Source organism: Mytilus trossulus, chromosome 10 (genome assembly GCF_036588685.1).
Source record: "Mytilus trossulus isolate FHL-02 chromosome 10, PNRI_Mtr1.1.1.hap1, whole genome shotgun sequence".
Lineage (NCBI taxonomy): Eukaryota > Metazoa > Mollusca > Bivalvia > Mytilida > Mytilidae > Mytilus > Mytilus trossulus.
Genome location: NC_086382.1, coordinates 34,243,696 through 34,269,971, shown reverse-complemented (window position 1 = coordinate 34,269,971; position 26,276 = coordinate 34,243,696). Strand labels below are relative to the sequence as shown.

General features: G+C 31.6%; 1 protein-coding gene across 2 annotated transcripts in view; it reads right to left on the bottom strand.

Moving 5' to 3' along the window:
• The window catches only part of LOC134687252 (four-jointed box protein 1-like), a 46,789-nt gene that overhangs the window by 18,247 nt on the left and 2,266 nt on the right, over positions 1 to 26,276 (bottom strand). Inside the window, exons 1-2 of one of the 2 annotated variants that reach the window (XM_063547392.1) lie at positions 16,001 to 16,172; positions 3,299 to 3,421 (exon numbers count right to left, since the gene is read on the bottom strand). The gene's annotated coding sequence lies outside the window, so the exon portion shown is untranslated. Of the gene's footprint in view, positions 1 to 3,298; positions 3,422 to 16,000; positions 16,173 to 26,276 lie in introns of those variants that run through there. The other variant, XM_063547394.1, reaches the window with a different exon arrangement.

The window sequence follows — 26,276 nt, the reverse complement described above, 5'->3', positions numbered from 1 at the left end:
TTTTAAATAAACAATGTACTACATATATTTTAGTATTTAAAAGCCGAAATCCTGAAATGAAACTAGTTTAACTGCAATACTAGATTCGCACCTGGTGAAAGATAACTGTTTCGTAAACTTTTTTTAAACGTTTGTATTCAGGTGTTCTTTAATTGTTATTAATGATTTCACTGGCCAGAATCCCACTCACCTCTCTGTTGGTATCAGCACCATGTTCTAGAGTTTCGATTTTTTGTCATAGTGTTGTTTTGTTTCTCTTACCGTTCTTGATTTTGCTCGTTGGTATTTTTTCTGTCTTTTTATTTTATTTTTAACAATCATTTTATAGACAAATAATGACTACTATGTATTCAACCTCGAATCTATATACCCCTTTAAGATTTCAAAATGAAGTAAGAAAGGTGAAACCAATTCAATTATTTTTGTATGAGATTTTTAAATTATCAATTTTATATATTTAATGTTGAGCTAATTTTCCCCTATCTGCACCATAAAATAAACATATTATGAATAAAGATAAACATTCGACAAAATCTTTAAAAATATACAGCACATTAAATCTTAATAAAAGTTACCATGACAGTTTTATGGTGAATTAATTATTGCATGTGACTACAACATTCTAGTGAATAAAACAGTCGAGGGATCCTATTCTATCGGATATTTTTTTTTATCACAAAAATAAATGAAACATTCCGTTTTTCTAAGGAGTTTACTCGTAAATATAATGTCCGCAAAGATACTAATGAATGAACAGTATGTCTTATGAAGGCCTTTGCCTATAACGGTTACTTTTTTGTAACTTTGTAATAATGCAATCGATACGTTAGAAAATATATAAAAAGTAAGAGATGTGGTACAAATGTGACAAGAAGTTCAAATGACGTGGATTTCAGCAACTACGGCATTTAACAATCATCAGAACCTCAGAAGACCTTCTTGATATGACAACATGTGAAACGATTCGTACGTATAAACAAAACGGCATCACTTATGAAAAACAAACAATTATCTTACTTCAAACCAAATATGACAGTGAACAACCAAAGACAACCTCCTTAAAAATACAGTCTCCTGACTTGGGGACAGGAACATATAGAATGTGACGTGATTTAACATAAAGTCCCTCTCCCGTTGCTTTGGAAAGGTATGAAACGGCAGTACAAAGTACATGCACTACAAACCGTAATAAATTGTTACGTTAATTATTAAGTCCGATTAATAATGATGTGGACAACTGCTCCCAATAACCACATACCGGTATGCTTGAACATCATTTTTCTTTTTGACCGCAACATATAAACTACTAACTAGAGTTTATTTTGCTTAGTTCAAATCATTAATATATGTCACTGTTTTTTCACCGCACTTCAAAAAGGTAAAATGTACCAAGGGACCATACAAAAGCCACAAGTCGGAGACACACTTTTGCTAAATTTTAACATTTATCATGGAATGCTTTTGGTCGTACATCGAAAAGGAGGAATAGTTTCACGGGGTCAGTGACAATTAACAGACAAGTACTTCATAGAAAAATAAAGAATGTGCAACAAACTCAACTTTTCATCAGAATGAATAGAGTAACCGCTAAATACGTGTTTGGCTGTATGTTTTACTACTTTTACAATCTAATATTCGGGACATTATGTCAAACTTATCAACGGTTCTTTCGTTTGGAAGAAATAATTATACGCGTACATGTATATTAATATTTACTTTTCAAAGCACAAGTATACAGAACAATAAAGGTTCAGGGATGGTAAACTTTTAAGTGTTGAATAATATTTGCGGTCAGGTATTAAATTTGAAAATGAATGGCTAAAGAGCAGCGAAGCTTACGAAATTACAAGTTAGAAAACACATGTGTGCGGGAGATAATTATTTCTAATCCGGCTTATCGTTAGATGAGGGACCATGCTTGATTAGATCAGGCATAGTTACCTGATATGTTAAATATACCTGTCCATACTTTTATATCTAGTTTTACTTGGATCCAAAACACCGCGAAATTGGATTTCCGCTTTAATAAAACATCAAGGTTTTATTACATGTGAGCAACATCTGTAGGTCGGATAAAATATAGATTTCAAACTGTAGTTTGAATAAATTATAGATTCCAAACATGTTTATTTCTGACCATAAAAACTATAAAATAGAACTTTTTCACATAGTAGATGTCAACCTAGTACAATGATATTATACCCCAGACTACTAATACAAAATTGACCATCAGCATAGCGAATGAACGCCCCTTTCTTATATAACACACGTTATGAGGAATATTTATTAAAATAAATATTCAATGAACTTTGAAATTTGGTCGCTTTGAAAAACAACATCAAACGATTTGGATTCGATTTAGTTGGTATATAATTCGTTAAAACCAGTAGGATATTCATTTAGGCTGTATGCATTTTGAACAAATCATAAAGAAATCTACCAACTTATTTGTATATAAATGCATATTTAGAAATGCATTTTTGAATATTTGTCACTGAAAAAAATAAAAGGAATTCTTTAGTAATATTCATTATATTGTAATTTAGGTATTGAAACATCGTTTACGATACGTACATGTACATAACAGTCCGTGCAAGGTTGAAATAATCATTGAAATAAACACAGAGAAAACGAAATCAACATGTTTGTATGTTAATAGTGTGTGATACATCAACAAAATATTTGTAAAATATCCTTATAACTTTGACGAAAAAGCTCCAAATATCACGTCATACAGCATATAAAAAAATTTGCAATGCTATGACTTTTCAAAATTAAATGTATGAATTATGTTTTATTTTACTAATAATGCTAACCCATTTCCATCTGATGTTGTTCTAGAGTATCTAGCCAAAATGTCGGTTTTCGGAATCGTTCTATGCTTATTTTATTGTTTGGTTTGAGCTCTTCCTATACAATAATAACAATCGTCGCCTTAAATTTTAACTTTCGAATGAACTCTTGATGTATCTGCCAAGACTGAAATACCGTTAATTTCGAATTTTGTACCTTCAACAAAAATAGCTGAACTTCTTCAGATATAAAGTAACGTCTATTATCAGCAGAACACAATAGTAAGAGCAAACTACCAGCCATCTGAATGACGAGAAATATTATAAAACTAATCAAAATTTGGTTCTTGGCATGGACATAACAAGAAGAAAAAACTAGATTAAATTACAGATCACTGACTTTCTTATAGACAAAACAGCTCAAAAATATTAAAACTTTTAAAATACAAGCATCAAGTGTGCCAATACAAAATTTTGAACTTTAATTTTTGTTTTGAAATACATACCAATTTCTGTCGTCTAAAGGAGCATTGAATTCCAGCATGCAAGTTTTTGGTAGTACAATCTCAGATCTTGTTTTTACCAATCCAAGTAACTTTGAAGTTTTTCTTTTCTTGTTTAATTTTATCCTGAAATGAAAATATTATTTTTGTTATACTCTTGTGTCTGTATAATGTTTTTTTTTGCCTTAAAAATCTTTCATTCCCCGATGTAAAATTAATGACTGCTCTCTAAAGATGTTACTCTCAATTCTTTTTCATCTTTCAGTAGATGTTGTTTTGACAAGTTTATGAAACGTTTCAATAAAAAAACGAAAATTGAAAGAAAGGAAAAGATACATGTTACACTAATTGTATAGTTGTAAATGATACATGAACAAGCTTGTGTTTTGTCCGAACATAAATACTTCCTTGCCACATCCTGCCTTTTACAAGCAGTTGACCAATTGAACATCTAGTCTTTGTTGTTTAAATAATCTTTTTCTAATTTGAGAAATATATCAAAGTAAAGTACAAGGCTAAATTTTATTAATCAAATGTTCAGAGACACCTTTTGTTCTTGTTTTTCAAATACAATGAAGTTTTTTCTATTCACGTTTGTGTGATTCCGAGTCTTGTTTCGGTTGTTATAATTAGACATTGATTGTCTGTTTTAACCTATATTAAAATTGAAAAAGGTATAAGCTCAAATAATATTTTACTTTCATTTATAAAAATTACCACTGTTTTTTTTGTATAAAATAAATTATAGTAAACACGAAGAAAATCTAGTAGATCGCTCGACCTATCAAACTCTCAAACATGACCCTTTTTACACCAGAAGAATTAGATAAAATTTCATATACATTTCTACTAATGGCTATTGGAGAATCATGGAAGTATTGTTGTAACAATGTATCCCTTCCATTGGAAAAATTCCAGATACTTTTTTACTTTTTTTTACAAATTTAACTTGCCAAACTAGAAAAAAAAATTGAAATCTAACGATCATTTGATGAGCATTTTACCATAATAAGATTCACCAAATCAATAAATAAAATGCAAGTAACAAACCACATTTCTGATAAATTAATTGAAATTATGCCTCGTTTATGATTCATAAAAACATAAAATAAAAATTTTAAAAATAAATTTCTTCATAGTCCCTCCATTTGATTATACCCAATATAATATATATCATGATTTTCTCGCTGCTCCATTAAACTATTTTTCAAATACCAAAACAGTCAAATGGAGCCTTATATTAAACCACAGCCTATAAAATTTGATGCGCCTTTATCAGGAACACTCAAATCCAAAAATGGAAACCCCGGATTTAGAAGATGTGAAAAGTTTTGCCAACAGTGATGTCAATTATACATTGAATCTTAAACATTTCAAAGAGTTCGCGTAAAGTAAGCTTTCGAAAATCCGTGCTGTCTCTGCATTTCAATACTTAAATACAAAAGGGTACCAAATGAAATAAAATATCTACATGACATTTAAAAATCCAACATCATCATATTATATAAGGGTAGAATTCCATACCCAGGAAATGTGATAGCTTATGAGAGGTTCAGCAAATCATCGAATGACGCATTCAAGAGAGAGGAGCAATAGGATTTAAGGATGTTCGCTGCTCAGTTTCAAACTAAATAAATTTTCATAAAACTAGTATGTATTGAAAGGGAATTATTTGAGGAATCTTAAAAGCAAACAAAATATATGGGTCAATGTGCTTGTTTTCAAAATATTAGCCATTGGAATTTTGGCGGGAAAATGTTCTCTCATGATTTTTCATAGCTTCATCATTGACCAGTTAAAGTTCTCAAATACTATCAAAAAATAAATAAAATTTTATAAGACTTTTACAAATGACTTATAATTATACATGTAAAAGATTTATAAAAAGAAAAATGGGGGTTCATCGGGAAATTTGTTTAAGGCATTAAAATGGATAAAACCAGAGGATTACGAAAATCTGACTAAAATTCCAAAACATGACAAGCAGACATCCTTAACAAACAATCAGCATTTAGTATGTTTTCTCACACATCAATTTCTTTGTTTTGTTTTATTTAAATTGAATTTAATTTGATTTTACCTAATACAATTGAGAATGGAAATGAGGAATGTGTCAAAGAGACAACAACCCGATCAAAGATGCATACATAAGGCTCATCCTTAATACATCTTATTAATCATGTACACTGTACACCAAATAGGTATAACGCCATGTTCTCTGGCAGACAATCCTAATATATGTGTGGTAAATATTAGACAGGATTTGATCATTTTACAGGTTGAATATAATTGTGGTTTTAATTTTGATTTTATTTGTTCAATTTATGTCAAAACTTTACATAATTCAGGTACTTCGAAAGCAAAGTACAAAACTTTTGACACTATTAAGACATTTTAATAAGGTGATTTTTCGACCGCAAGAAGGATTTTGCGTCATTAAATTATGTGCACGTGCTTGAGCTTTCCCTTCGATTTCAAGTTAGGATACGACCATTGGATTTGTTATAGAAAATAGGGTTGGGGTGGGGGCAAAGGATTTTTTTTTCACTTTTTATCTAGCAAATAAGGCATTTAAAAACGACGATAATAGGGAGCCACATTGAGAAAATTTATGTTATTAGAGATATATATTATAGTTTGAATCATAACGATGATGTTTCTAAATCTGGTATGTATGTTTTGAAACGAAAAAGTAAGAATAAAGTATTCGGATTTCTTAAGATTGGCATTAGTTTTAATTAAATCTGAGATGAATTAGCTTGGAAATTCTAATATACAACATATTTTTTTATTGAAAGCAATATGCATTGTTAAAAATTCTTGAAAGTACTCTAAAAGGGCAAAAAAAATGGGCACAGGACGTTTGCGCTTTTTTACCTGTAAAACGATAGGACATTTGCGCTTCAAATACTATGGACATTTGCGCTTTTAATTTTGATTCACCTGTATTAAATTGACCGGCCATTTGCGCTTTTTACCTAAAGTGGTTTATATTTGTCATTATAGGTAGTTCACATTTACACAGTCTTGAACATGGAGTTTAAAGTTATAGAGACTAGTAAATGAAAAAAAATGTTTATGATTAGGTACATTAATGAACAGGCTCCCCAAACAAGAATTGAGAAGTAGAAACTCGATCATTTATTTAAGTACCAATCAGGACAGATAACAAGAGCAAGATTTGTTCACTCATTGGGCTTCGAATATCAAGCTATAACTGACCTGTAATTGTGATGACAGTACATGCATGGTTTTATTTCATAAGAATGTGTACTTTTAGCTGTACATAAACTTTTAAACAAATATCAACAATATGACATGTTTGTGCTATGAAATGATTTTTAAACTTTTAACCATAAAGAATGACTTTAACTCTGCCCGGTCAAACCTGCCGGTCCCAAGCCCGGATAAAAGAAAAGGGAAATCATAGATATATATATAAAAAAAGCGCAAATGTCCTATGTGAAAAGCGCAAATGTCCATTTTTAAAAAGCGCAAATGTCCTATGTTTTGAAGCGCAAGTGTCCACAAAAAAAAGCGCAAATGTCCTATGAAAAAGCGCAAATGTCCCGTGCCGAAAAAAATATACCAATGGATGTGATTAAAAAGCGCCTGACATCTCCGTACAATTCAATAACAAATAAATAAATGATAAAGCATATTTGCATATTTATATAGACTGCACACAAAATTGGATAAATTAAAGTCGAAAATCTTTTAAATTGATATTACTATGTCTGTGTATGAACCAAATTTGAAATGACACATTATCATAAAGAAGGACAAATGAATATTTTACCATTCAAGTCTCCTGGATATTCATTTCTAATTTTATTCTCTGTTTTTATTGTTGGTCCTTAATAAGGTAATTTGGATTCACAATAAAATGCTTGCTATATGTAATGAAAATGCTTTCAGAATGCGTCAGATTTCACATTATTTAATTTGTTGCCCATTTAAAAAAGTTATCTATACACGAGGCATAACATTGAATAAAATTATAAACCATCTGTTTGTCCAGGTCAAAATAGTTTATGACACTTATTGAAAAATATTGAATATGAAAAATCAATTAACAGTATTCAAAATCTATTGTTATATCAAGAATAACAACCGTTCGAAATGAATTAACCCTTACAACCCTAATATTTATCTAATGCACACTCGCCTATATTTATTTATTTCGGAACACAATTAAGATTAAAATTTACTGTGAATGTCTACCACAAAATCAATTTTATTGAATAATTATCCGTATTTCTGGACAGTGCGTAAGCGAAATTGGATCCTTTCAAAAACTGTCTGTCATTATTCATTCATAGCTAAATAAATGCTACATACATCTCTTTTCAATGGTACTCAAATAATACAGTTTTGTTATTTTTAAAAAGAAAACATTCAAAACTTTATTGAGGGATTATTTACTTAACGCGGATCTTTTATTGAGTGAAGAGTCATTTAGTGCAACGTGATCGCTGAACGTCTGCGACAATAACTTAGAAAGGAAATCAGGCCTCTCACAAAAATAAACATTTAATTTCTTATGACAATTCAATGCAATTATTGAAAACCGATTACTCCCACTAAAAAGTTCAGTATTAAGTAATTACTACTTTTCGTCCCAAGATTAAACAAAACCTGTTTAAATTCTGCAAAATCAAAATTTCAAACAATGGATGCCGTGCTGAGTATTCTAAACTTTACAACAATGTTTGCTTTTTGCACAGGTATTGTCCAAATTATTGATTATATATACATACACAGTGCTTGAAACATTCATAAATGCACTCAACAAATATTATATAGAATATTTTAGAAATACAAATATTTTGACACTTACTGTGTTAGCAATTATGCCAATAATTACCCAATAAATGCAGCACAGCAACGCCATCAACAAATAATTTTATTGTACTCTTAGTCAGTGTAAAGATATAAAAAAAACACCTGAAAAATGTTGCTTAAATGTCATTCAAATTAGAAAAGAAGAAAAGGCGATACCGTTATATGAAAATAAAATACACCGTTCGGAAAGAAAACAAATAATATAGACTAAAATTTGCTATACAGAAAAAAAACACTGACCAGCAGCATGAATCCTGCTCAAACCTTTCAAGAGACACAATTGAGTAAACCAAAATTTTACAGCCCATAATTTAAAATTGCATATTTTCTTTTTGCAGTTTACCTGTCCAAACCCCATCTTCTCTAGCCAAGGGTTACGCTTCGGTTCCCTCCATTCATTGGTAGGAGGGGACTGGATGGTTACCCTTATCTAGCGAAGATGTTCTCATATATACCCTGCACTTCGTAAATGCCGTTGGTTTTAAATTAAGTGTTGCATGATATTTTTCTACAATTTCATTTCGCCAGTGCCTCTTATATGTCACAATCTCTTGTTTCGAAGTGAATGTGTTACCATAATCCACAGTTTCAAAATACATGTATGGTGCATATACTTAGTAATATTTTCAAAGCGTTCACCACCAAAACGTTATGATTGGTAAGACACAAAAAAATGAATAGAAATTCAACCAACGACGTAACGTTATCTTTATTTTAGGGTACGAATAATGAGATTACCCAGACTCTTTTAGATTTCGAAAAGGCGAATAATTTTCATTTCGTAGTATTCGTACAACCACTTTCCTTTTACGTACATACAGTGCTTGCCACTGTCATGTATATGGAGACATGATTTCCGTACATTAATTCAATTTTATACATACCATTGCCGATCGTCATCCAATACATCATTATAGGTAAACTTTATGATGTAATAAATAATTCAAACTTGAAGTTCTGTACATTAGTTATTCCAATTCTTGAAAGGCAGTCTTACTTATACTTAGAGCATACATATTGTCATACTATTTCTAGCAAGTTATGCATACTTGGCTTTTAGGTTTTACCTGCTTACGGCAAATCAAGAAAAAGGGTTTCGTGACGCTCATATACTACTACATCTTTATTCTTATCACCAAGTTATTAAAAAATAATTTATAATTAGCTATATAATGCATATCCAATGAAAACTGTGATGAAAAGCTGACTGAATAAAACATAATTTTGGAAATTTCATGAAAATAAAGGAACATATCTGATAATATTTGAACTTGATACCGGTAGATGTGTATGTGTTGTGTTTTCGTCAGGCGACAAGTCAACATAAAGACCCACCGAAGAGTTGATGCACGGGTTATTCAAGTTCAAATACTCCATACAAGTCATATCTATCTAACGTCTCCTCTATGGCCGCACGTGGATGCGTGTTTATTCATTCCGCAACATACGGACGCCTCTCTTTGGCAAGAACAAGGCGGAACATGAAATTTTAATAAAAGAGAGGGAGCGCTGACTGCATAAGAGGGGGCCCGCTCCTGTCATGAACTAGTATATATTTGTCTAAGGGCCAACTGAAGGACGCCTCCAGGTGAGGGAGTTTCGCGCTACATTTAAGACCTGTTGGTGACCTTCTGCTGTTGTTTTTTTTTCTACGGTCGGGTTGTTGTTTGACACATTCCCCATTTCCATTCTCAAATTTATTCAGTGATTCCTTATATAATGAACCCATTATTTCCATAAAGAGGTGATGCGCCACCTAAATCCGCCTTTGGCAAGGGGTTTGCTACTACCAAATTACTAGTACTTCTTTACTAAAAACAAATAACCCTTTGGGGCCAAAAGATATTTAATGATAATCTTGAACTAATTCTGTAATAAGTTATTAGTCGCAGAGATACAAAAAGTACGATTACACAGTGTGAACATATGGTTTACTTCAACGTGTACGTAACATCGCTACAATTGCTGTATGAATATTGAATGTTCTTCTTTTTTTTTTAGAAATAAAAACCCCCACATATTTTGTATTGTTATCGCTTTCAGATATATATTCATCACACTAACATTATTTGTTGTTTGCTTCGAGCGAACTATCCAATGAAGTTATATACGGAACTGAGTTAAGCATGTACCAAATTAACATTGTAACATATTTATATAAAACAAATGTTGTCAGCTATCCTTTTTAAACCATCGATCTATCACACTCAAAAAAACTTCAGGTCATTACAGTAAAACATTCCAGACTTATGTAATTAAACCATATATATCGGTAACAGTATTGTTTGTTCTGGTCTTTCTATAAGGAAAAGTTCATCATGAACTGAAGCTTTGATTGATAATAGTTTAAGGGCATTGATCGAATGTATTAAAGTTAGACGTTAATTGATCTTAAGAATTGCTCAGAATAAATATAAATTGACAAACGTTTTGGATATTTAATGGAAAAAATGTCCGGAGTTGAAGTCCGGAGTTCAAACTTGGTACCTTTCTGCATGTTTATATAAGAGCCTAACAAGCTACTAGTACCACAAAAAACGAAATCAATTGTTTGATGATCTAATAGTACGCAAATACTTTTCCAACTATTTTTATTTTACATATTTGGTTTTCAATACTAAACATATAATTTTCAGAGCTTATCAGACATTACTTGAAATAAGAAAACAGATAAAATAATGTAAGCGTCAATAATCAGCAACCCTACAGCATGACGCAAATGAAATCTACACGGTTATATAATGTACATCATCAATAGAAAAGGGTTTATACAATGAGTCAAGCATTTAGTTACATCACCCGAGACTAGCCGAGTCTTGAAAAAATAGTCTTTTAAGAACTGTAAACAATACCAAATTCTGCAAATACCGATCAAAACAAAACAACCTTAGGATTTTATATATATAAAAAAGACGATCCGTGGATTTCTAATGTATTTATCAAATTCTCAGACAAACCTAGTACTATGGAATGGCTAAAAGTGGCAAACCAACCACGTCAGTGTCCTAACTAACGGAAATTGAAAGTACCCTTTCACCTACAAACATGACATGCTTGTGAGTTATAAATAATGTAGTGCAATAACTCAGTCCAAAACCCACAAACGGAAGGCTGGTATCATTTATGTTGTAATACTCACACCTTATTTCACTTTCACTATTTATACGAATAAATCAAATTGTCTAATTCTTTGTCAAGTTCGTTAAGTGTGATAGTTATTAATTATGGTATAGTGAAATGAAGGGGCGTGTATGTCTTACGACAGACCGGCACGTCAAAGTGTCACTGTAAAGTAAGAGTACATATATACTAGGAATGAACACAGATGTCATGAGTAAGGGGAAAGCAAGACATAGAGCAGATGTTCCCCATCTCAAAAATGTCTTAAGACATATGTCCAAGTGTAAATGAAAGAATGCATATACTGAAGGATGTTGCGACAATATGTCGAACAAATAAATACACCCACCGCCACAAATAAAAATGAAAAAGTATATAATGTACATGTATCTTAAAGAATTCATAAATTTGTAATAGGTTAGTTATGAACTAATTAATTGGACAAAGATAACCAAAGTTACATCAGCACACATTTCTTTAATGAACTATCTTTCTAACTATTATGTTTGAGTTTGAGCGTTACTGATAAAGGTGTCTCCAGAACAGCGCAGTGTCGGACGCACAACATTTATTCAGTGTTATTTTATGTATATTAACAAATGCAAATGGTTGCACACTAGTATTTACACAATTTATATTTATTTATATCAATATCGTTGTATTAAGACCATAACAATGCCAATTGGGCGATTAAGACTTGATGAAAAATTAGAATATGCAAAAATTCGCTGGGTTTGAAGCATGTTTCTAGAGCAACCTTTTCAAGAACTATCAAGATCATGCCCAAAGTTGCTAAAGACATTGATATGTAAATACACATGGAATTGCATAAACCCGGCAAAGGACCTAAATGAATCTTAAAACCGTGAAGGGGGCTACCATCTATTAACTCTATAAGTAGGAGGTTCAGTTAGCTATTCTACCAGATTTAATCCATCTATTTCCTTGGAATAAATTGTGTACAAATTGCTTTTTACTCTTCGTGTTGATTGATAAGATTTTTTTTACCGAACCTCTCCCATAAAGTACATTTATGATTTATACAAGAAATACGCTATTATTTAGTTTCAAAACTAATTTTACAATCAGAAACTAAATTCTTGATAAAGCTGGGTGTTTTTTAATTTAGGCATATAAATAAACTCATCATAGATACCAGGATTGAAATTTTATATTTACACAAGACGCGCGTTTCGTCTACAAAAAACTTATCAGGAACGCTCGAATAAAAAATTGTTAACTACATTTAAAATGTGTTACATGATTATCACGAAATCACATTTTGGGAACAAAACATGACCAAATGACCGAGTTATTAGGAATATGTATAGAGTAAGTGCAAATGCATACATTTTTATATCATAAATTATCATTTTACATGTTTTTTTATTATGAAATATGGAAATAATTAATTTCCATTACTTGCATAATTAGCATAATGGAAATAGATTAATAGAAGAAATCACGTGACAGTCGCATTCTTTCTGCGAAATAAAAAAAAGATTTCAATTGAGGAAAATTAATTAATTTTATTTCAGTATTATCTATGTACATTAAATTGAACATTTATTCAGTACAATGAATGCATGACATCGTAAAACATAAACCTTCACGGTGGATCTGCATTTAAAGGATGAAATGAGGCATGGATGAATTCAATTAAGATCATATCTATATATCCCATTTAACGGTGCAAAACATTTACCACACAACCCTATATGGTTCAAATCTCGGTTTTATAACTACCCTTTGGCGATTTGTGTATCGTTTATACGATTACAACATGTATGTAATTGTAAGCAAATATCCATAAATCATTTATGAGTGGGTAAGTTATCGAATGACCAGAAAAAATACATTATTAATATTTTATAGAACAACTATAAACAAATAGGAAAATGACTATTTTGAACATCAATCACACGCTTTTATTGTTGACTAGATAATGTTTATTGTAAATATAGTAGATGTATGTATATAGATTTGGATTTTTAAAACTAATTATACATGTAGCATATCCACGAAGTACCTCACAGGGTTACCTGAAACTGCTAATCAACCTCACAGAGGTGGCGCCTATGATGAGAAAAGTTCACATATTTGAATACTCGAAAAATTATTAGGAATAGTACTATTATATATGACTAATGAATTCCGTAAAAAGGCGACAACCAAAAATAAACAAACAAAATCGAACAAAGACGTAAAAAAATACTGTTTTTTAGATAAAAAGAAGCGAAGGAAAGTTTCTAACATACCTCAAAATAAAATAGCTTCATAAAACTAATTATATACGTAGCTTTTCCACGACATACCTCACAGGGTTACTTGAAACTACTAATCAACCTCACAGGGGTGGCGCCTATTTTTTTATATTTGAATACTCAAAAAATTATTAGCTGCAAGGACTATTAGTATTATAAATGACTAATGAATTTCATAAAAAGGCAACACCAAAAAGAAACAAACGAAATCGAACAATCACGTAAGCAAAAATACTGTTTAATCATAAAATTGTTTTTGAGATAAAACGAGGACGAATGAAAAGTTTCATACCTCAAGATAAAATAGCTTCATAAAATTAAAGTGAAGTTACCTTAACATGTTTAGCTATTTCGGCAAGGTAACTAGTCTAGGCTGATATAACAACCTTGCAATCTAGGAACATTTTATGATATGGTCTCAAACCCCTTTAATGCGATGCCAAAATTATTTTTTATCATGAAATTTTAAGATTGAAGACGTGAAAATCAGAACCCTGAACACCTTTAATATTAGATCCAACCAAGAATCGATTCTGAATTTTTCTGCTTGTATATTTACGTATTTAAGGTATTAAAAATGAATCCATTACTTCTACTACATTACTTTTCATATGTAATGTTTATTTGAAAAATGTAGTTGTATTTTTAATGTATACATCAAAGATACTGTGAAATATGTTGCTTTCTTCTCGATATTGGAGTAAACAAATATGGCGTCTTCTTAACGTAAATACAATGACGATAGTTCAAGAAGTAAAATATCAAAAATAATTCAGGTTGAAAGTGAAATATATGTTTTAATATTTATTTCTATAACTTATGTAAATATTGATGCTATATTCCCTATTATTTAGAAAACAGTGGTATTTTTATTTGTTGATACCTGGAGTATGATTTTATTTATAAACTATGCGACTTCTTTTTAGGTGCTTGTCGGATTCATGAAACTTGTTCACATATGTTGTTGCAATCATTTTTACTGAGAGTTTCACTGGTTACCCATATTCCCTGTCCTAACATCTTATTTGCTTGCAGGGAACAGTGTGGTTGTAAAAGGGCCGATTTATTGTAATGAACATTTTTTGTCGGACTCATCAATTTTATTTTTGAAGTATAAATACTCCTTTTATTTCTGTTTTGTGTCTTTCTTCCTTAATAAAATTTCGTTTTAAACCCTTTCAATTATAAGGGCAAAAGATAAGACATGAAAAAAAATCAACTGAATTTATGTTTTCTTCGTTTTTAAATCTTGAAGAAATTTTACATCTTTCTTTCACAACAGAGACCGACTCATGCAGACAAATGTCATGTTGTAATTTCATGCTACGTATCAACTCCATTGTCAACCAGCCATTACAATGTAAGTCTAGATATACAACAATATCATTATTGGGTGTGTAAAATAAACAGAAATTTTTATTTGGAGTACATTATTGTTTATTGTTGGAAAAATAAATGTATTTAGGTTTTCTTTTAATACTTGAATTGATAATATATCTTTTATCTTTCAAAATCCAAATTAACAGATGACAAGCAGAATGACATCCAATGGGGCAATGCAAAATTGTAGGTCTCATATGTAAAGACACACTAACAGCCACAGAAAAACATAGAAAAGTTCACAAGACAATTCAAAGAAATTGAAGATTAAAAAAATAAAACTCGGGGTAAACAAGTCTCGCAGTTAGAATAGCAAAAGGAAAAACATGTTTTGAATATACTATCAAATATTGGAAAAGTGTTAATAAGGACATTTGAGCCTTAAACGGTTATCAACATTTAGGAAGTAAAATCCAGAATTTATTAATTAGTAGAAAATGTGAAAACTGACAAAAATCTTCTGAATGAAATTTAAATTATCAGCCATATTAAAACACTGTTTCTCAACTCGAGCATTGATAGAACAAAAAATACTTGTATTGCAATAAAACTTGATTTCACCCCCAAAAAAGTAATTATAATTTTTAGTATTATTTAGAACGGTAGCAGTATGTAAATAAATGAATGTCGATTATGAAATGCATTTAATACAGGACTTCGATGAAGATGATTACCCTATGGTGTACCGAGACAACTTTATCACGAACAAACATGAACATAAACAAACAAAGTGTTTAAAATAATGTCCTACTTTACTGATAATGACATCTTTTGTACTTAAAACAATATAATGTCTAAATACAGTGCTATTCAAGTTAATATCTTTCTTACCACATAATAGAGTATATGTGACATCTATTTAAGACCCAGTAGATTTTTCTTTAGATAACGTCGAAGGCAACATATTGGTTTATTTTAAAATTTAAAATTTTAAATGAGTTCAGCTTATAAATTTAAGTTGAATTTGGAGAAATGATGTTTTGAAATTTATAAGAAATAAGGATGTTAAAGCTACTTTTCATATGAATTTTGTCAGCGTTAGAACTGGGTAATTATTATCATCCTTTAAAAATAAAAAATAACAATTTAGACTCACCCTTTCCTTATAGATAGTTTTAACCAGATCAGAAGGAGAGAGAATAAAAGTTCACTGTTTACTCCTTGTTATTTTAATCAAATTTCGCACCTGGAATCACCTGTATTAAATTTGTGCCGTATGAAGCGGTTACTTTGTATCATCGCTTGTGAATGCTGTCACTCAAGGGACTGATGAACCGAGTGGTTTACCTGTTCACCAATAGATTTACCTGTATGATTAACTGTTATGTTGAGGTATTGGATAACTGTATGGTTTTTCTAATCAAACCATATATTAACACTTCTAAAGTCGAAACATTTACTATTGAATTACATAAGTATTTTAATAGTACAAAAGTTAAAAATCCACTAAACAAGACCGCAAACATCTGCAATGAAAGCTTAACATCTGGATTTGCCCCTTGTCATTGACTTTAAGTATATAATTGTTCACCACAAGAACGTCGAAGATGATGTTTGCCTTTTAATAAATACTACAAGGACTTCATTATCCAAATTAATAACCCTTTCCTAACATAGTTTTCAAAAGCCTAAAGATGACTCTTCCGGCAAGTAATATAAAAAAAACGACACAACAATGGCAACAAGTTATGTATTCAACTGCGAGTAAGGATACGTTTAGAAAAAAAAAATATACTGGAATAATTCAGTCTTCTCATTTCTCTGATAAGGAAAGAATATACGGAGAAGGACATTTACTCGCTCTGAACCCTTATTCTAGAATAAACGTTTGGCGTTCGGTAATTCTTTAGCTTTTCTGTAGAAGGCTTATTGATATGTTGTAATAAGTTTAATAGGAAGAGGACACACGCATCAGTATCACAGTAAATTGAAATGTCGACAATCCACACACGACCCACCCCTTGTCCACCAAAAAGACATATTTATGTTCTTTTAAACAGCTGTAACAACCCGAAAAGTATAGAACGCATAATGCCCTTTCAAAATTAACACAGAAGAAAGAGGAAGACGTATCATGGTTTGAATATCCGATATGTTCTCCTGTGATTACCTTAACTACTAGTGTTTCTTTTTATTAGCATATTTATGTCCATTGTCAAAACTTCCTTTTCCTATTTTAACCTACACAAAACATAAAAAGTAATACCATAAAATAGGAATTTGACATTTAATGTAGATCTTTTTTATACATGATGAAATAACTCTCGATATGTAAATTTTAACCTGAAATTTCCTGTCAAATATGTGGCGAGATTTTCCAATGTAAAACAAACTTCCAACAAGAGAATGTTTGAACTCTGGTAACTTAATAATGGGAGAACCCGAGACGTGTAAGCCACAGTGGTGGCACGAAACGTTGCTCAGTTTTCCTACTTTCTGTAAAATGTTTTCTGGACTGTTGTATGTCTGGTTTTTTTTCTTTTGATCATGGGTTTGTCTGCCTTTCTTCAACTTATCAACCTTCTTTTAACTTATCTTCACCCTGTTAAAAGCACATCACTGTTGACAACAGATGGTCGTTCGTCATGAAATAGGCATGTGAGTGCTTTTTGTGTCCTAAATTAATTTACCAAACCCCTCCATTTCCACGTCAGATTTAAGGTCGTGAAATGTAACGTTTTTACTAACTTAAATATAGGAACTGCAGTTTAAAAACTTTTAGGTATTTCGTTATGTAAAGCATGAGGTATGGATGGCAGGTCTTTGATAGTCTCTGTTAACCTCTCCCCCTTTCCCCCAGAAGCCTTGCAAACGCTTCAGTTGTGGCACACCTGTACACTTGGAATATATGTTACTTGGCTATTATCTATGAAGACCGTATGCTGACTTCTAGATGGTTGTTTTAATTATTTCGATATGAGTGTCACTGATGAGGCTTATGCAGACGAAACACACGTCTGGCGTACTAAATTATAATCCTGGTATCTTTGATAACTAGTATTGAGCTGTTGAGTTTCTGTTTCGTTCACATAACCGACTTCTATTCCTATAATATTGATATTGATATTCACTTCTCTAACCAATTGCACATTATACTAGTATCATACACTAGTGATTTGTACTGTTAAAATCGAGATTTTCATAGTCAATACGCTCAGTGAACTTCCAGAGGATAATGTGTTAAGGACCAGGATTTAATTATACGTTTTGTAATTCAGTCGATAACTAACATATTAAGCAAAGAAGATATTAACTTCAAGTGAACAAGCATCCGAAAACTATAAAGCATTAATCGTGAAAAGGATACTATAGAACGCCATGGTCCGTTTAATTATCTATATTACAAGAGAGTAAAAGAGGGACGAAAGATACCAAAGGGACAGTCAAACTCGTAAATCTAAAACAAACTGACAACGCCATGGCTAAAAATGAAAAAGACAAACAGAAAAAACAATAGTACACATGACACAACATAGAAAACTAAAGAATAAATAACACGAACCCCACCAAAAACTAGGGGTGATCTCAGGTGCTCTGGAAGGGTAAGCAGATCCTGCTCCACATGCGGCACCCGTCGTGTTGCTTCTGTGATTACAAATCTGGTAAATAGTCTAATTCGGTAGGTCAAGAGAGTAAAGTATCGAATGTACACTGCAGCTACATTTATATAATTAGAGGAAATGAAATTGTAGATATGACCATCGATGACTTCCAATGTTTAATGCTGTTTAAGCGACTTACTGGAATGAGTTTGAATATGGATGCGAGATATATATAGTTTTAAATTTATTGGATATACAATGTTTATCAGAAATGGTGTAGTCAGAATACAGAAACGATACAAATAGATATATTTGTATCATAATATTTGACGATGAGAATGAATTAAAAAAAGTGGACCTGATGCATCAAGCCCAAGGAAAAGTACAATGGACCAACATGATTTGAATTACGATCGTGACTTCGTGACGGATTTATTTTTATTGAAAGCTATTAAGCAAAATACTTCTTTTTTTAATTCAATCATTATGCCATTGTTATTATTTGAGAGTACCAATCGCTCTCTAATTATTATTTTTTTTTGGGGGGGGGGGGGGCACAATTTTTAAATCTGTCATCGTAAAACAGGCAATGACTATATTCTATTGATTGACAGAGTAAAGTATCGAATGTACACTGCAGCTACATTTATATAATTAGAGGAAATGAAATTGTAGATATGACCATCAATGACTTCCAATGTTTAATGCTGTTTAAGCGACTTACTGGAATGAGTTTGAATATGGATGCGAGATATATAATAGTTTTAAAATTGGATATACAATGTTTATCAGAAATGGTGTAGTCAGAATACAGAGACGACACAAATAGATATATTTGTATCATAATATTTGACGATGAGAATGAATTAAAAAAGTGGACCTGATGCACCAAGCCCAAGGAAAAGTACAATAGACCAACATGATTTGAGTTACGATCGTGACTTCGTGACGGATTTATTTTTATTGAAAGCTATTAAGCAAAAGACTTCTATGTTTAATTCAATCATTATGCCATTGTTATTATTTGAGAGTACCAAACGCTCTCTATTTTTTTTGGGGGGGGGGGGGACCCAACTTTCAAATCTGTCATCGTAAAAACAGGCAATGACAGACTATATTCTATTGATGATATTTTTGTATTGCAAACACATACACAAACACACTCGGGATTCAAACACGTCATTGTATTAACAAAAAGAAATTCTGCAATCAATATTCGTTCGATGCAAGTATAAATAATGAATATATACCAAATTCTGTGCTGAACTTTAAACACTAAAGGTCTTAATACTTGTCGATCTTGGTGTACAATATCAACTTTCAATTTGTTATTGTTAGCAAGAAAATGTCTTGTACCCTTGTCACAATGCCATCTGCCCATCTGGCAGGATAAATGACAGAAACAAGAAAATCGGACAACTCGATTCGTTCAACGTCTAGATTGACTTCTGACCTCCACAAAATCCTGCAGTATAACATAGAAAACCACTCGGAGCGGATATGTAATTCCGTGCAGATTACAATCAGTGATTGTCACTTTATAGTGTTATATCATCACTAATTTGACAGAACATGGAGAGGAAACACATTACTTTGTCACACAAAGGTTGTCACAGAAATGATACATTGCTCCTTTGATGTTTCATACCTGTTGTAAATTACATACACCAAACTATACCTTTGATCTTGAAGTTTGAGATACGATGAAATATTAATTAAAACAATGAAATACCTGAAACAGGCAGGTAACTTGTTTTTATTAAATACTTGATTAATATGCTTCTAATTTAGTTTGACTGGAAAATTCAAGATATGCGGCGCAATTGTTTGCCTTCACAATTCAGATGAAGTGCAAAGTTTATGTCTGTGTAGGAGAAATACATTTGCGATCATTATACATGTTTTATGTCCTCTTGTTTTAATTTTGTTTTGAAAGAACATGTTTGTATTTGTCTGTTTCGGCTGAAACCTCAACGATTAACCATTACGTGTACTATAAGTACATGTAAGAGGACAATGCACTTCGATTCAAGTGCAAGGAAATACTTAATACTACATGTATGACGAAACATGTTAAAAAAAATATTTTTTTGCCAGAAAATGTTAAAGATTGTGTTCTTACCAAAGTTATAGCTAAACATACAGAAGGTTTTTACTGATTCATGTGTTTTTCGGTTGCTGTCCGATTTCTGTATACCCCACATCTCTTACACGTATATTCCTATACGACTGCGTAACATATTAAAATCTGTTGAATGTCTCGTCGCAGCTTTGGTGTTCTCTTGACAAATGCAAAAACAGATATTTATAAAAATCAGTTTTCAGTTAAAAAACAGCAAGTATTTGTACTTACCTATAGACATAGGACTCCACAAACAAAAGTATATGCATCTCAAAATGCACCTACAAATTCTAATATTATAACTTATGACCTTGAAATTTAAAAAATACATTGTAAGTTGTTATCTTAACTGAAAGAGGGGCCAAATAATCCGTCTAAACAATCAAATAAAAGAAACAATAGGTTAAGAGATCAGTTTGATAGCCTAGATAGAGGAAGACAAATATATTTGATAAAATTAACTACACGATTTGTCCACTGGAGTGTTAGTTGACAAAGCTCCTCGAAGTTTACACGATAAACTTGTTGAGAAACAAAGATAGTATGGAGGTATTTAGATTTATAAAGCTGTCAAAATTGAATACTATATGTGTGAACGTCTATGTATACCTTGAAAATCAAACGGGTTTACATATAAGTATAAGTAAAAGTTAGAAGATGTGGTACGTAAAACTATTAAGTTTATATGTTTTTTGTAATAATTCCTGTCCACGTGTTATCGTAAAAAAGACTCTGAGTCTAATGTCATAGACCAAGTCTGTTGGTAAATTAAACTTTGTACTTGTTTGGCTTTATAAATATTTTGATAAAAGCGTCACTGATGAGTCTTATGTAGACGAAACGCGCGTCTGGCGTACTAAATTATTTTTCTGGTACCTTTGATAACTATTAAAGGAAAATCGGATGATTCTGACTTTTTTAGTAGATATGGTTGTAAAACAACAAGCTGCTTTATTATTTATTTATATGATGAATTTGGGCTACATGTAAACGAAGGCGGATGTCAAAATAATAAAAATTCTGCCGTACAGATATAATATGTACAAAATTACAACCTGTATCCAACCGTCATACTGTAAAACAATACTTTTATTTAGCTACTAAAGTGAAAAGGGGTTATCAGACCTTGTCGAAAAGATCACTTTTATATAATCCCGAAACAGTAGATAATGTCTTCAATAGTACTTAACATTATTACCGTACTAAGTTAAGGACACCAGTATAATCCCCAAATCACTCCCAAGCGAGAGACCGAGTTATTATATAACATTTATCGGAAGCCCAGAGATTTATTTGACGGACACTCGACACTCTATAATAGTTACTAGGTATTACCATAATGTAATGTTTGGACACATCAAAGACTATCTTTACACTATGTGCAATGTGTTATTTTCAAAGTCATTGAAGTGACTGTAGCTAGATGCACTAGATTTTAGAGAACAAACTGATTTAACTACTTCCTGGCAAAAATGATATTGTGTCCTGCAATAAGTGCAACATGTAAATTATATATATGTTTTGGAAATCAGATTTTGTGTTTGCACATTTTACTAGTGACATTGATTGCAGCAATCTTCTTTTTTGTTAAGGTAATTGTTTATGAAAAACAGTAAAAGATACATAACAACAAAGAAACGATTTGATTTTTAATTGTTTAATTGTATAATTGCCTATATTAGCAGAAATGAATGTAGACGATGAATAAAATTGAAAATAGTAAATAAGAGGTGTACCTTAGTTTAAACACTTTTTTATTCAAATAAATCCAACTGGATTGGGCAAAAGACATAGCCTATGTAAGCCCTCTCCATCTGATTTGGATGAATCAGGGTGCATCTTGTCTCTTCAGTGACTTTGAAAAATAGCACATTGCACATAGTGTGTACTCTTGTGGATACCCTGATTCACCCAAAACACAATAATATTAAATATTAAGAGGTGTTCTTGCGTGGATACACTGCTTCATACAAACACAACATTCAAGAAATAAAACCACAACAAACAAGGCACATTTTTAAAAAACTTGTAATATAATTTTGCAAATTACACGATCAAATGTAAAAAATGTTTTTAATAAAAGAATAGAAGGCAGCTGTTAAGGGTAAATTTAGAAGGAATGCACATTCAAATACAATACAATTTTAGATAACATAAGAGGTGTATGTAGATCAAGATTAATATTGTCGAGAACACAAAACATCAACACTATAAAAGAATTGTGTGTAGTTCAAGATCAATTTTGAAGATATGGAAAAGAATCGAAAATAACAGAAGAATTGTATGCAGTTTAAGATTAATTTGAATAGAAACAGAGAGAAAATCAAACTAACATAGGTCAATTTACTAATTTATTACTGTTATATCTTACTAAGTGTTCCCAAAAGGTATTATATGAGAGAATACTCGAAACTTTAATAGCAATCTTGTTGGGATATCAAATGTTGAAAAGGCATGTTAACTTATATCACTTCAACAAGTCCGACGTTCGTTTACTTTTCGGGTGAAAACGTGATTAGTTGCTTATCATAATCTTATTTATATTAACCACGAGTTGCACTGTATTGTAACACACTTAGAAACAAGCAAATGTAAAAGGATTTATATCTGCAACTTCTGCTGATCAATTGAAAATGAATATGTACATGCATCAACCACAAATATATCTGAAAATGATCAAAGCGAATCGCGAAAACGAGGGCGTACATATGTCGGACTCAGTTTCACTTCCTGTATGTGCCGGATTTGTTTTTCAGTGATATTTATTCTTTTTTGCTAATGTCAATTAAGTCTTAATATATATATTTTTTGGAAGTCATTGAGTTATCTGATGAAAACATTCATGCCAAATTGATTGATAGTTAAGTAAATTCTCTCATCATGCATTTTAACAATTTGAAAGTTTTTCCCCAGTTGAATGTCAGTAAATAAATAAATATGCATAAGATGAAAATGTACCATAAGGACAATAAGAAATCGTAAGTCGAGGAAATACCGACAGAACCATGGCAAGATTATTCGCCCTCCCAAAAAAATAAAATAAAATAAAAATATACAACCCTGGAAAACACTGTATACACCGAAAACCAAGTACTGGGGAACAAACCAAAAAACACCCTACCAAAACCGAGGTTTGGATATGAAGATGGTAAAATTATTAGGAATTACTAATTGCAGCACAATGATTGTGTAAATGAATACCACAAAAACATTTAAACTTATCTGTTGACGGTTTGCAAAGAAGACATTATTGATGTAGAGAATCCTTGATACAATAAAACTGATGTCATATTGATACAACACGATATATGGTCACTAAACTACAACACAGTGTTCGCAAATCCATGCTAAAGTTTCCAAAGATATCTTACTGGGGGACAAAAATATGAGGGTGGCATTTCGGTCTTTACCAGCATTAGTTCACGAATCTATTTGAAATTTACAGTGATATTCTGATAAACAAATTTTAAGGATAATATTGTGGCTTAAACAATCCATCCTTGATAGATAATAAAACGTTTGCCTAAGGGTTACTTTCTAGGCGCAGCAGTGATAAGACGTCTAAAGGGATTCAAATGTAAGCTTGTAGAGCAGTTTAAAGTGATCCGAAAGTGTTCCGTTAATATCTTTATATGCTGTTCAAAAGTATAAAGTTCAAAGATATTCACATACTTAAGTGAGGTATAATCATTATTTCTTGTACCAGTTTTAAATGGTACTTTACAAACAGAAAAACAGTAGTAAGATATAGAGGAAAATCACAAATGTGAAAAAGGGTTTACACGCATGAAAGAGCAATTTTTAGTCACCGACTACTGATCGTGCTAACTAAAGAACAATAATAAGAAACAGAAAATCCAAATATTTTAAAGACTAAACATATTAACATTTTGGATCCAACTTTGTGAATCGGGTGTAGAAACTCTGCAAGTAATCTAAAGCATACAGTTCGGGTGTAGTATTCACCGTTACTATTTATGGCACCGAATTAAACTTAAACGTACCAAAAAAATAGAAACCTTAGAAGAGCAACCAATTTAATCTACGATATGTTTTTCCAGAGAGATTTGAAACTCTAGTTTCGTGATTAGTAGTACTTCTTATGCTATCAACGGAGGTATGCTATTACTCATGTCGGTACAGAAGCTTGTGAACAAAAGTACAAAAAATATTCCCCGACCATCATCCCGGATTATCTGTATTTCATCGGATTACCTGTATTACATTATTAGTCATGACGTTTTTTTAAAAAGTATTTTTAAATTCTAGAACCGCACATTCTACGAATTACTTATAAATACATAACTCGAATAATTCAAGCCCTCTCCGTGTCCAATTTTCTCCCACACGAATGTAGCCTTCGTAGATCAGCGGAATATAACGACTGAATTATTCGGGTTGATAAATACATTAAACACAAAATATGATTTTCTTCAAAATCTTTGTCACATACATATATATACTATTCATCAAGTTGCTTGTCATATATACAGGTCATAATGTTCTTCAAAGTAAGAAATTGTTTTCTTGCTAAGTACAAAACAACAGGTAATCACTAAAATCTCGATCAAACGACAGGACAAAAGTTATTATATAACATTTATCAAAATCCATAAGATTTATAAGATTGACCCTCGGAACTTCTCTGCTGTTACTACCATAATCACCTATTGTTATGTTTTAAGGGGTGCGTTCTTTATTTACTTAATTTATAATTTTGCTTTCATGGCCCAATAAAATTCTAAATAATTGTCTCATTGTCTAGGAGATCATCCTTGAGACGTAAATGAAACCCAAATCGGTATAAAAAATGATGCCATAAAACAATAAAGTGCATAAAGCATTTGCGAGTGGATTTTTAAAAATCAATTATGTCAAACATAAATTATATTTAAATTGGCCAGTAAAAGAAAATTTCAAGTAGGGTATGATTTTTATCTCTTCTTGAGTGACATTTTATAAAACAGTCCCCTTAAAAACTTACTGAATATGATATCAGCACATTTAATGGACACGTGAGAGTGACATAGGAAAAAATAAGCATCCGAAACTTAATCCGTTTGTATCCTTCCTGCTGTCAGTGATCATTAGGTTGTAGCGGGTTTTTGACAACAAATAGAAACAACCTACGTCATAAGAAGACAACTCTCCACAAGAGACATAATGACACAAATGACACAGTGATTACTGTGGTATTTTGTTTTTTAGACGAAGATTCTCAAACTACGACGTCTGTTCAGAATGGGGACGTTAAATCCGACGCCTCGTGTAAAGAGAGTGCCACGCTCATTTGCACGTTAAAAACCCTTGCAACAGATTTTTGAGGGGTCCGTAGATGGCCTTTCGCAAGGCTAACTTTCTGTCCCTATCCAATACACCCTCATTTTCCAGGACCAGTCCGAATTTTCCCGACCATCATCCCAGATTGCCTCTATTACAAGACCTGCCTATTGTATTTATTGTTAACTTGTTCTCTTTCAGAACATGCATGAACTATTTGCCACTGGACGTTTTAGCAAACAACAATCGATCAATCAATCTTTCAACTCAACTAACAATGATAGCTTATTTTTATTTCTTTTTAGTAACTCCTTTATAAAGACTTTTGCATATGCATTAAGGAACAACTCGATAAGATGAGATCTTTCGTTAAAATAAACCCAAACTATATTAATATTGTTATGCATTTACTTCTCTGTATTGGCTAG